At 48.6% G+C, this 12,798-nt stretch overlaps 1 pseudogene; it reads left to right on the forward strand.

Annotated features, from left to right (window-relative positions):
• The window catches only part of LOC119297551, a 50,314-nt pseudogene extending 39,247 nt beyond the window's left edge, over positions 1-11,067 (forward strand).
• The last annotated feature ends 1,731 nt before the right edge of the window (positions 11,068-12,798 follow it).

Consider the following 12,798-nt stretch of genomic DNA (forward strand, 5'->3'; position numbering starts at 1 on the left):
GGGTGTGTGCGTGCGTGTGTGTGTGTGTTTGTGTGTGTGTGCGTGGGTGGGTGGGTGTGTGTGTGGCGGGGTCCTCGGTGGAGGATGTAATTTAAGTGTGCATGGCTTCATCATAGAGAGGTGATGTGTATGGCAGAGGCCACTAACGATGGTGTGCGAGAGAGAAAATGCCCCTAGAGAGGGAAGAGAAGGTGTGTACGTGTGAGAGGAGTCGACATCGAGAGAACGTGTTTGTTCGGGAAACACAGAGGAAGACTACTATATATCGATGGTGCATGTCGGTGGGAATTAAACGAAGGGATGGTCTTATTAGTTTCGGGGATATTGGGGAAGAGTGAGAGGGGGTAGCTACAAGGAGATTGTTAAGTGTGAGTGTGTGTGTCAGTGTCAAAACCGACGGATCTCGGGTAGGGGATCCCGAACAGGCGTCTAAGGCGGATGGTAACAGGAGGCAGGGGACACGATGTTTTACCCAGGTTCGGGCCCTCTTGATGGAGGTAAAACCCTACATCCTGCTTGATTTATTCTTGATGATATGAGTATTACAAGAGTTGATCTACCACGAGATCGGAGAGGCTAAACCCTAGAAGCTAGCCTATGGTATGATTGTATGTTGTCCTACGGACTAAAACCCTCCGGTTTATATAGACACCGGAAAGGGCTAGGGTTACACAAGGTCGGTTACAAAGGAGGAGATATACATATCAGTATTGCCTAGCTTGCCTTCCACGCCAAGTAGAGTCCCATCCGGACACGAGACGAAGTCTTCAATCTTGTATCTTCATAGTCTAACAGTCCGGCCAAAGGATATACTCCGGCTGTCCGGAGACCCCCTAATCCAGGACTCCCTCAGTAGCCCCTGAACCAGGCTTCAATGACGACGAGTCCGGCGCAGTATTGTCTACGGCATTGCAAGGCGGGTTCCTCCTCCGAATACACCACGGAAGAATTTGAATACAAGGATAGTGTCCGACCCTGCAAAATAGGTTCCACGTACCACCGTAGAGAGAATAATATTTCCACAAATCTATTTTGCTGACTTGTTTTGGCAACACGACATTATGCCATGGCCCGGTGATTATTCGAACCATTTCCTTTAACTAGCCCTGCACATAACACGAGGCAGTTTTTTGACACGTCTTGTCAAAGCAGAGATCGTGTCCCCCTTATTACGGGATTCTCATCAATACGGGTGTGGGTAACCCAACCGCGCCATCGATTACGGCGCTTGGGGGTTAAGCAAGTTTTACCAGGCTAGTGGGGCACATAGTTTCGGCCGCCCTTATAGAGCTTGCCTTCACCAATAATGTAAGTTTGTCCTTCTCAAGCCTTCAAACTTTGTTGTGTATATTTGGTTAGGCATGACTGCAATAGCTGTTTATTTTTGGTGTTTGCATCAAATTGCATGTTTAAATTTTATTATGTACTTCATAAACAAAAGCTTGTCCTTCTCAATTTAAGTTTTCAGTTGTACAACCAAGTTCCTTCTTCATACGATGTAAATTAAACTATACAGAGCAAGTGATCTTATTTTGCCAATCTGAAATGGGGTAAATTGACAGCACACTAACCATTGATACTTATGTGTTCTTGGTCTGTCATTTCCTGCCATGTCTTGACCTGAACAATACCATATTGTGTTAATGCTATTTTAAAACGTGTCACTTTATCCGTGAGTAAGAAATGTGATGAATTGTCAGCACTGATACTTATATGTGCAAAACCTGTCATCTGTCTGTTTGTTTATCTTTCAAGTGAGGAGGATATAAGTGCCAAACAAGTGCAGCCTCATCAGTTTGCTCAGCTGCTTGTGCTGTAGCTCTCGAGCAGGGCTAACCTTTCTTGAACTCTATTAAAGTGCCGTCGGTTTTGTATATTATTTTGTCAGTGTGTTTAATTGCACTGGTGGCGATCTTTGATGCCCAGTGTATGTAATCTGCTGTCTGCTTGTGCTTTATTATCATAGTAGCGAACTTTGATGCCCAGTGGATGTAATATGCCGTAATTTCTTTATTGTATAGTCTAGTTTTTTTCTTATTCATGATGATGTAGTTATTTTACAGTATATATATCATGTCTTCGCAGTAAACCGGCCAAACCGTAAAATTACGGTACATAATCGAGCCGTCATGCAAATCACTATGTATGATCCGCATCATGGGACCCGTCATCTTGGTCCGTTAACAAGCCTAAATGTAAACTGGGCCACTAGTAGATTCGGGCCTTTAATAGGCCGAGTAAACCGCCGGCCCTATTTTCCCAAGAAAACACAATGGGCTTTTAGGAGGCTGAAAAGTAGGTTGGGCCTAGAAAGTGTCGAACAGCTCACTGGCCGGCAGCAGGCCAAAATAGACCTCGGCCCATGATTGTGCCAATCAAATCATGGGCTTATAACAGGCCAAAATTGTCTCGGTCCTTGTTTGGCCCAATTAGATTATCGTATGTGAGCAGGCCGGATGCAAACGGGGCTGTAGTTAGGCCCAACTATTTGACGGGTTTTTAACAGGCCGAAATATATATAGGGCCGAAATGTTAAACGGGCCTTTAACATGCCGAAACTAATATCAGGCTGAATTACTAAATGGGCCTTTATCAAGTGGGCGCAAAAGCATAGCGTCCAGTTGACAAGGCCGAATCTGATATGGGTCATAATTTAGCACAAAGCCTCTCAAAGGGCCGGACCTGATCTGGGCCATAATTTGGCCCAGAACATGGTAGGCTTTTAACGGGCTGGATCTCATATGGGCCTTTATTAGGCCCGGAACATGGCAGACTATTAATGGACCAGATCAAATATGGGCCAACATTTGGCTCAAAACATGGCAGCCTGTTAATGGGCCGGCCTACTAGTGTCATCAAAATCTTTTGGGCCTTCAGCTGGGCTGGCCCATTATGGTCGGCGAAATCTCATGGGCCTTTAGCTGGGTCGGCCCATTATGGTCCGCAAAATCTTGTGGGCCTTTAGCTGGGCCGGCCCATTATGGTCGGCAAAATCTCATGGGCCTTTAGCTGGGTCGGCCCATTATGGCCCGCAAAATCTTGTGGGCCTTTAGCTGGGTTGGCCCATTATGGTCCGCAAAATCTCATGGGCCTTTTGCTGGGCCGGTCCATTATGAACCGCCAAATCTTGTGGGCCTTTAGTTGGGCCGGCCCACTTAAACTTTATGGGCCACTTTTGGGCCGGTCCACGTGTCAACATTTCATAAGCGCATCTCGCCCATTGGATGAGTGGCACCTGTGCCAACGGGGAGCTGACACACGTTTCCTCCAGCCAATGATGATTTTACACGTGGAAAATCTCCATTGGTCCGGGCTGTTAACGGGTTCTTGGATCCAAAACCGAACCCGATATCTTAACGGCGTTCCGTTACGGTGGATGCCACGTGTCGGTCACCCTTGACGAAAGCACTTATATGACGCGTGATTTTTCGTCATGGAAGTGTCCACTTCCATGATGATAATTTTGGTAATGTCATGGAACACTTCTACACAGCACATGTATGACTATCTTGATTCTGTCATAAAATCTTCATGGATGTACATGCATGACAGAAAACGTGACCTACTGTGACAAACACGTATCATCAGGAAGTGTATTTTTTGTAGTGATGAGTCTGAAATACCAATTTCAGCTCTTGGAACATCTCATATGCTTATGGCATTCAAAACATTTTTGAAGTTCTAGTTCTAAGCCGTTAAGCATGGCGCACTAAACAATCAAGTAGTCGTCATACTGAGCTTGTCAAACGTTCATAACGTCTGCTTCTGCTCCTGCAATAAATCTGTCACCTAGCCTTTCATCAAGGACACAATTCTTCTATGCAGCAACGAGGATAATCCTCATATCACGGACCCATTCCGCATCATTTCTACTATCATCTTTCAACTTTTCTCTAGGAACATATCAAAAATATATAGGAGCTATATCGCGAGCTATTGATCTACAACATAGATATGCAAATACTATCAGGACTTAGTTCACAGTAAATTAAGTTCAATTAATCAAATTACTTAAGAACTCCCACTTAAATAGACATCCCTTAAGTCATATAAGTGATATGTGATCCAAATCAACTAACCCATGTCCGGTCATCACGTGAGATGGGGTAGTCATCAATGGTGAATATATCTATGTTGATCATATCTACTATCTGATTCACGTTCGACCTTTCGGTCTCTAGTGTTCCGAGGTCATGTCTGTACATGCTAGGCTCGTCAAGTTTAACCCGAGTATTCCGCATGTGCAAAACTGTCTTGCACCCGTTGTATTTGAATGTAGAGTCTATCACACCCGATCATCACGTGGTGTCTCAACACGACGAACTGTCGCAACGGTGCATACTCAGGGAGAACACTTGTACCTTGAAATTTAGTGAAGGGATCATCTTATAATGCTACCGCCGTACTAAGCAAAATAAGATGCATAAAAGATAAACATCACATGCAATCAAAATATGTGACATGATATGGCCATCATCATCTTGTGCTTTTGATCTCCATCTCCAAAGCATCATCATGATCTCCATTTTCACTGGCTTGACACCTTGATCTCCATCATTGTGTCGTGGTCATCTCGCCAACTATTGCTTCTACAACTATCGCTAACGCATAGTGATAAAGTAAAGCAATTACATGGCATTTGCATTTCATACAATAAAGCGACAACCACATAAGGCTCCTGCCAATTGCCGATAACTTACAAAACATGATCATCTCATACAACAACATATATCACATCATGCCTTGACCATATCACATCACAACATGCCCTGCAAAAACAAGTTAGACGTTCTCTACTTTGTTGTTACAAGTTTTACGTGGCTGCTATGGGTTTCTAGCAAGAACTGTACTTACCTGCGCATCAAAACAACAACGGTGTTTCATTAAGTTTGTTGTTTTAACCTTCTTTAAGGACCGGCCGCAGTCAAATTCGATTCAACTAAAGTAGGAGAAACAAACACCCGCCAGCCACCTTTATGAAAAAATAGTTGCATGTCTGTCGGTGGAACTAGACTCATGTGCGTGGACACGTAAGGTTGGTCCGGGCCGATTCATCCCACAATACCGCCAAATCAAAATAAGTTTTTGGTGGTAAGTAGTATGACTATCACCGCCCACAACTCTTTGTGTTCTACTTGTGCATATCATCTACGCATAGACCTGGCTCATGATGCCACTAACGTAGCATGCAATTTCAAAAAAAAATCTCACACTCACGCAAGATCTATCTAGGAGATGAATAGCAACGAGAGGAGGAGAGTGTGTCTATGTACTCTCGTAGACCGAAAGCGGAAACGTTTGACAACGCGGTTGTGATAGCCTGGCTTAATAGGGACGATAGACTACTCATATCAATAAGGAATTCCTTCTTTATCGGAAGCCCATTCGGACAGAACTCCAAAGTTAAGTGTGCTCAGCTTGGAGTAATTTCAGGATGGGTGACTGACCGGAAAGTTGCTCCTGGGTGCGCACAAGTCAGGACAAAGTGCGCATAAAAGACTAGTATTGATCTGTGGGGCCAGTCTAGATCCCGACAGGAGTAACGACCACCGGCAGGTATCTCCAGGGCGTTACAAGTTGGTATCGGAGCCAACCCTCGCGGTTACACGGATCTTTGCGGACAGGTGCGCGGTCATGTTGTTCATGACGTTTGTGACCCGTCGTGGCACCCGGCATGGCACATGTACCGGACTGGATGCACAGACATATGTGCCAAGAGGGAACGTTCCTGTGGCCCGACGAGGACGTCGGTTCCTCTGAGTGGGGGTGTATGTGATAGCCTGGCTTAAGAGGGATGATAGACTACTCATATCAACAAGGAATTCCTTCTTTTCCGAAAGCCCATTCGGACAAAACTCCAAAGTTAACTGTGCTCATTTGGAGTAATTTCAGGATGGGTGACTGACCGGGAAGTTGCTCCCGGGTGCGCATGACTGAGGACAAAGTGCGCAGAAAAGAGTAGTATTGATCTATGGGGCCAGTCCAGATCCCACCATGAGTAACGACCACCGGCGGGTGTGTCCAGGGCGTTACAGCGGTTGATGTAGTCGAACTTCTTCTAGCTCCGACCGATCAAGTACCGAACGCACAACACCTCCGAGTTCTGGACACGTTCAGCTCGGTGACGTCCCTCGCGTTCTTGATCCAGCAAGACATTGAGGTAGTAGATGAGTTCCGTCAGCATGACAACATGGTGACGGTGATGGTGAAGTGATCCTCGCAGGGCTTCGCATAAGCACTATAAAGATATGACCGAGGGTGTATGCTGCGGAGGGGGACGCCGCACACGGCTAGGCAATTGTCTGGTGTGTGCTAGGCGCCCCCCTCCTCATATATATATATATATAGGCAGGAAGGAGCAACCGTAGGAGGCTCCCAAGTAGGAGGAATCCTACTTGGAGTCCCTCCCAAGCCGCCCCCCTACCATATATAACCGAGGTGGAAGGAAAGATGGGGGAGAGGGAAGGAAGTAGCAATCCTAATCCACACTTTCCTTGCCCTCCCCTCTTTCCTTCTTCTCCTCATAGGGATGGCATCTATATGGGTGCACCAGGGCTGGTGTGTTCCCTCACTTGGCCCATAAGGCCCATATCTTTGCCAGGGGTGGCCGAAACTCCTTTCCAGTGACCCGATAAGTACCCGGTCCCCTCCAGAACACTACCGGTGTCCGAATACCATCGTCCTATATATATATATATATATATATATATATATATATATATATATATATATATATCAATATTTACCTTTCGATCATTTCGAGAATCTCCGTCATGTCCGCGATCTCATCCAAGACTCCGAACAAAATTCGGTCACCAAATCACATAACTCATATAATACTAAGTCGTCATCGAACGTTAAGCGTGCGGACCCTACGGGTTCGAGAACTATGTAGACATGACCGAGACACCTCTCTGGTCAATAACCAATAGAGGAACATGGATGCCCAAAGTCTCTTTAATCATTCCATAATACAACATCTTCTACGAAGAGCTTTATCGTTGGAACCGTTATGACAACATACGTAATTCCCTTTGTCAATCGGTATGTTACTTGGCCGAGATTCGATCATTGGTATCTTCATACCTAGTTCAATCTCGTTCCCGGCAAGTCTCTTTAATCATTCCGTAATACAAAACCGGCGGATCTCGGGTAGGGCTTCCCGAACTATGTGTCTAAGGAGGATGGTAACAGGAGGCAGGGGACACGATGTTTTACCCAGGTTCGGGCCCTCTTGATGGAGGTAAAACCCTACGTCTTGCTTGATTTATTCTTGATGATATGAGTATTACAAGAGTTGATCTACCACGAGATCGGAGAGGCTAAACCCTAGAAGCTAGCCTATGGTATGATTGTATGTTGTCCTACGGACTAAAACCCTCCGGTTTATATAGACACCGGAGAGGGTTGGTGAGGGAGTCCTGGATTAGGGGGTGTCCGGATGGCCGGACTATACCTTCAGTCGGACTCCTGGACTATGAAGATACAAGATTGAAGACTTCGTCCCATGTTCGGAAGGGAGTTTCCTTGGCGTGGAAGGCAAGCTTGGCGATATGGATATGCAGATATCCTACCATTGTAACCGACTTTGTGTAACCCAACCCTCTCCGGTGTCTATATAAACCGGAGGGTTTTAGTCCGTAGGACAACATACACAACAATAATCATACCATAGGCTAGCTTCTAGGGTTTAGCCTCTCCGATCTCGTGGTAGATCTACTCTTGTACTACCCATATCATCAATATTAATCAAGCAGGACGTAGGGTTTTACCTCCATCAAGAGGGCCCAAACCTGGGTAAAACTTCGTGTCCCTTGCCTCCTGTTACCATCCGGCCTAGACGCACAGTGCGGGACCCCCTACCCGAGATCCGCCGGTTTTGACACTGACATTGGTGCTTTCATTGAGAGTTCCTCTATGTCGTCACCGTCAGGCTTGATGGCTCCTACGATCATCAATGGCGAGGCAGTCCAGGGTGAGACCTTCCTCCCCGGACAGATCTTCGTCTTCGGCGGCTTCGCACTGCGGGCCAATTCACTTGGCCATCTGGAGCAGATCGAAAGCTGTGCCCCTGGCCATCAGGTCAGATTTGGAAGTTTAAACTACACGGCTGACATCTGCGGGGACTTGATCTTCGACGGATTTGAGCCACTGCCGAGCGCGCCGCACTGTCACGACGAGCACGATCTAGCTCTGCCGTTGAACAGTGCCCTGGAGGCCGCACCCGCATCGGCTTCGACCCTTAATTCGGAGCCAACTGCGCCGATCGAGGATGGGTGGTTGGATGCCGCCTCGGGGGCTGCGAACCCAAGGATGATCGAGCTGAACACCAGCCCCGCACTCTGCGAGACTCGTGACTCCAAGGAGCTGGACTCCTCTCCGGACTCCGAACCCTCCGCGCCCCTGCCAATCGAATCCGATTGGGCACCGATTATGGAGTTTACTGCCGCAGACATGTTTCAGCACTCGCCTTTCGGCGATATTCGGAAGACACTGAAGTCTCTCTCTTTATCAGGAGATCCCTGGCCGGACTACGTTCAGCAAGGTTGGGATTTGGACGATGAAGAAAGTCAAAGCCCACCCACCACCCACTTTGTAGCCACTATCGACGACTTAACCGACATGCTCGACTTCGACTCCGAAGACATCGACGGTATGGACGCCGGTGAAGGAGACGATGAAGAACCAGCGCCTATCAGGCCCTGGAAAGCCACCTCGTCATATGACATATACATGGTGGACACCCCAAAAGAAGGAGATGGCGATGGAACAGCGGAGGATGACCCCTCCAAGAAATAGCCTAAGCGCCAGCGTCAGCGGCGCCGCTCAAAATCCCGCCAAAACAAATACGGTGATTCCAGCAGGGGAGATAATAATACTCCGGAAAATGCCGTAGAAAACCCCCTCTAGCAAGATTTAGCACGGGAGGATGGAGAAACCAGCCCTCATGAGAGAGCGGCAGACAAAGAGGTCGATGACGATAATTATATGCCTCCCTCCGAAGACGAGGCAAGCCTCGACGACGACGAATTCGTCGTGCCAGAGGATCCCGTCGAGCAAGAGCATTTTCAACGCAGGCTTATGGCCACGGCAAGAAGCCTCAAGAAAAAACAGCAACAGCTTAGAGCTGATCAAGATTTGCTAGTTGACAGATGGACTGAAGTCCTTGCGGCCGAAGAGAATAAACTCGAACACCCCTCCAAGAGCTACCCAAAGCGCAGGTTGCTACCCCGATTAGAGGAGGAAGCACTTGATGCGGCCGACCGGCCACCTCGTGGCCGCGACAGAGAGGCCTCTCGGCCCTCCACTCAAGCCGCACCCCGTACCAAGGCACGGGAATATGCGCCGGACTTACGAGATATGTTGGAGGACAAGGCAAGGCAAACAAGATCGATCTACGGATCGCGTGGGCGCCCCACAGCTCAAGACGGTAATCGTCACGCCGGCCAAAAATTCGGCAGGGCCAAACACAGTAGACAAAGCTCTTTGGAGCTACGTCGTGATATAGCCCAGTACAGAGGCGCCGCGCACCCACTATGCTTCACAGACGAAATAATGGATCATCAAATCCCCGAGGGTTTCAAACCCGTAAATATCGAATCATATGATGGCACAACAGATCCTGCGGTATGGATCGAGGATTACCTCCTTCATATCCACATGGCCCGCGGCGATGATTTCCACGCCATCAAATACCTCCCACTCAAGCTTAAAGGACCAGCTCGGCATTGGCTTAACAGCTTGCCAACATGATCAATCAGTTGTTGGGAGGACCTGGAAGCCGCATTCCTCGACAATTTCCAGGGCACTTATGTGCGACCCCCAGACGCCAATGACCTGAGTCACGTAATTCAGCAGCCAAAGGAATCGGCCAAGCAATTCTGGACACGGTTCCCAACAAACAAAAATCAAATAGTCGACTGTCCGGATGCTGAGGCCCTAGCAGCCTTCAAGCACAATATCCGTGACAAGTGGCTTGCCCAGCACCTTGGACAGCAAAAGCCGAAGTCTATGGCAGCACTCACGACACTCATGACCCGCTTTTGCGCGGGAGAAGATTGCTGGCTTGCTCGTAGCAACAATATGACCAAGAACCCTGGTAATTCGGATACCAGGGACAGTAGTGGCAGGTCGCGTCGCAACAAGCAGAAGCGCCGCATTAACGGCGACAATGCTGAGGATACGGCAGTTAATGCCGGATTCAGAGGCTCTAAATCTGGTCAGCGGAAAAAGCCATTCAAAAGGAATCCTAGGGGCCCGTCCAGTTTGGACCGAATACTCGACCACTTGTGCCAGATACATGGCACCCCCGAAAAGCCGGCCAATCACACCAACAGGGATTGTTGGGTGTTCAAGCAGGCAGGCAAGTTAAACACCGAAAATGAAGACAAGGGGCTGCATAGCGATGACGATGAGGTGCCCCGGCCGCCGAACAACAGTGGACAGAAGGGTTTTCCCCCACAAGTGCGGACGATGAACATGATATACGCAAGCCATGTCCCCAAAAGGGAGCGGAAGCGCGCGTTAAGGGACGTATACGCGGTAGAGCCAGTCGCCCCAAAGTTCAACCCATGGTCCTCCTGCCTGATCACCTTTGATCGAAGGGACCATCCCACTAGCATCTGTCATGGCAGATTCGCCGCATTGGTTCTAGTCCCAATAATTGACGGATTTCACCTCACTAGAGTCCTTATGGACGGCGGCAGTAGCCTGAACCTGCTTTACCAGGATACAGTGCGGAAAATGGCCATAGATCCCTCGAGGATTAAGCCCACCAAAACGACCTTTAAAGGCGTAATACCAGGTGTAGAGGCCAACTGTACAGGCTCAGTCACACTTGAAGTGGTCTTTGGATCTCCGGATAATTTCCGAAGCGAGGAGTTAATCTTCGACATAGTCCCATTCCGCAGTGGCTATCACGCACTGCTCGGGCGAACCGCATTCGCCAAGTTCAATGCGGTACCGCACTACGCATACCTTAAGCTCAAGATGCCAGGCCCCTGAGGAGTAATTACGGTCAATGGAAACACCGAACGCTCCCTCCGAACGGAGGAGCACACGGCGGCCCTTGCAGCGGAAGTACAAAGCAGCCTCTCCAGGCAGTTCTCCAGTACGGCCATTAAACGACCGGACACCGTCAAGCGCGCCCGGAGTTACCTACAACAAGACCGCCTGGCACGATCCGAGCAGGCGTAGCAATGTGGCCCCAACCCCAGCCCTCGCAAAAATGCGACACTAGTACTTCGCGTACATAACTACGCTCTAGAAATGCCATGGGTACAGGGGAAGGAGCACCATCACAGCACGCCCGAAACACGGCTTAAACCGCACCAGGGGCTGCCGATTTTTTAATTTTCTCTTACTTTCAGGACTCCACACTTCGGAAGGCATGTTCGGCAGTTCAATTGCTGCACAAACGATGCAAGAACCAGGGAAGCAGACAAGCCACGCCACATTACGGAACTCCCAGGTGGTCTCTATCACGAGCAGTATACCTGTTTCGCATACTATTCCGCAGCTTGCCCCTGGAACAGAACTGTTACATAGTCCAACCTTTTGCTTATCGCATTATTTGTATCGTTCTGCTTTGATCGCAGCCCTCTTTAATAAACAGTGCATAGCTTTTTTCTATTTTTGCATTACTCTTTTTATACATATATATATGTTCCTTAACGACATATTGCACCCGTACACTTTGGTACGGCCTAAATACGCCAGGGGCTTTAGTACCCCTCAATATGGTGTGAGAAGTTCGAACACTTTAACAAGTGCGGCACCCCGAACTTATAGCATTATATGCATCGGCTCCGAATCATGTCTTGGGTCAATAGTTGGGTTTGCCCGGCTCCTATATTTTGGTGCCTTACGTTCTGCTATATCGACTAAGGTAGCACTAGGAGAACCACTGCGATTGTGCCCCAGTTGAGCTGGGTCGAGCACCTCAGTGGAGAAAGATAAAACTAACTGTCATGATGAAGCGAGAGTTGGTCGCTGTTCGAGAGGTTTTTCGAGTCCCTAACGACTTATGCCGCTTAGAGCGAGGAGCCGGCTCTGTCCGGCCAAGGCGTGGATAGCGCCCCGAACTCGGTCTTCCGAATACCAGGGGCTTCACCGAAATTTAAAATTATAGAATTATATGGCTAAGTGAGAGTGTTCACGCATTATAGTCTGATTGCCTTGTTCGTTGGGCTGAGCGCCTCCCTCGAAGGACCCAAACATGGGAACAAGAGCGCTCAGGTTTATCCCCGAACACCCCAGCACTAGTGGCACGAGGGCAGAAGCCGACGAATTGCCATCTCTCAGAATTGATAAACACCCGCACAGAAGGTAATATTTTAAATGCCAACAACATTGCTTAGCGCATATGAACAAGTTTTCAGCGTACAGGACAAAAAGAGCAAGTTTCACTCAAAAATTACATCCCTAGAACATTCATCCGCCACAAGGCAGGCACCCTTCAGAACATCCTTATAATAATTCTCGGGCTTGCGATGCTCTTTCCCCAGCGGTGGCCCGTCCTTCACAAGCTTCTCAGCATCCAGCTTGCCCTAGTGCACCTTAGCACGGGCAAGGGCCCTACGGGCACCTTCAATGCAGACGGAGCGCTTGATGACTTCGAGCCTTGGACAGGCCTCCACCAGCCGCCGCACTAGCCTGAAATAGCTCCCAGGCAGAGCCCCTCGAGGCCACATCCGAACTATGAGGCCCTTCATGGCCTGTTCGGCCGCCTTGTGGAGCACGACCAGTTGCTTCAGCTGGTCGCTCAGGGGCACGAGGTGTCCGGCCTCAGCATACTGA

The sequence above is a fragment of the Triticum dicoccoides genome, chromosome 5A, assembly GCF_002162155.2.
Source record: "Triticum dicoccoides isolate Atlit2015 ecotype Zavitan chromosome 5A, WEW_v2.0, whole genome shotgun sequence".
Lineage (NCBI taxonomy): Eukaryota > Viridiplantae > Streptophyta > Magnoliopsida > Poales > Poaceae > Triticum > Triticum dicoccoides.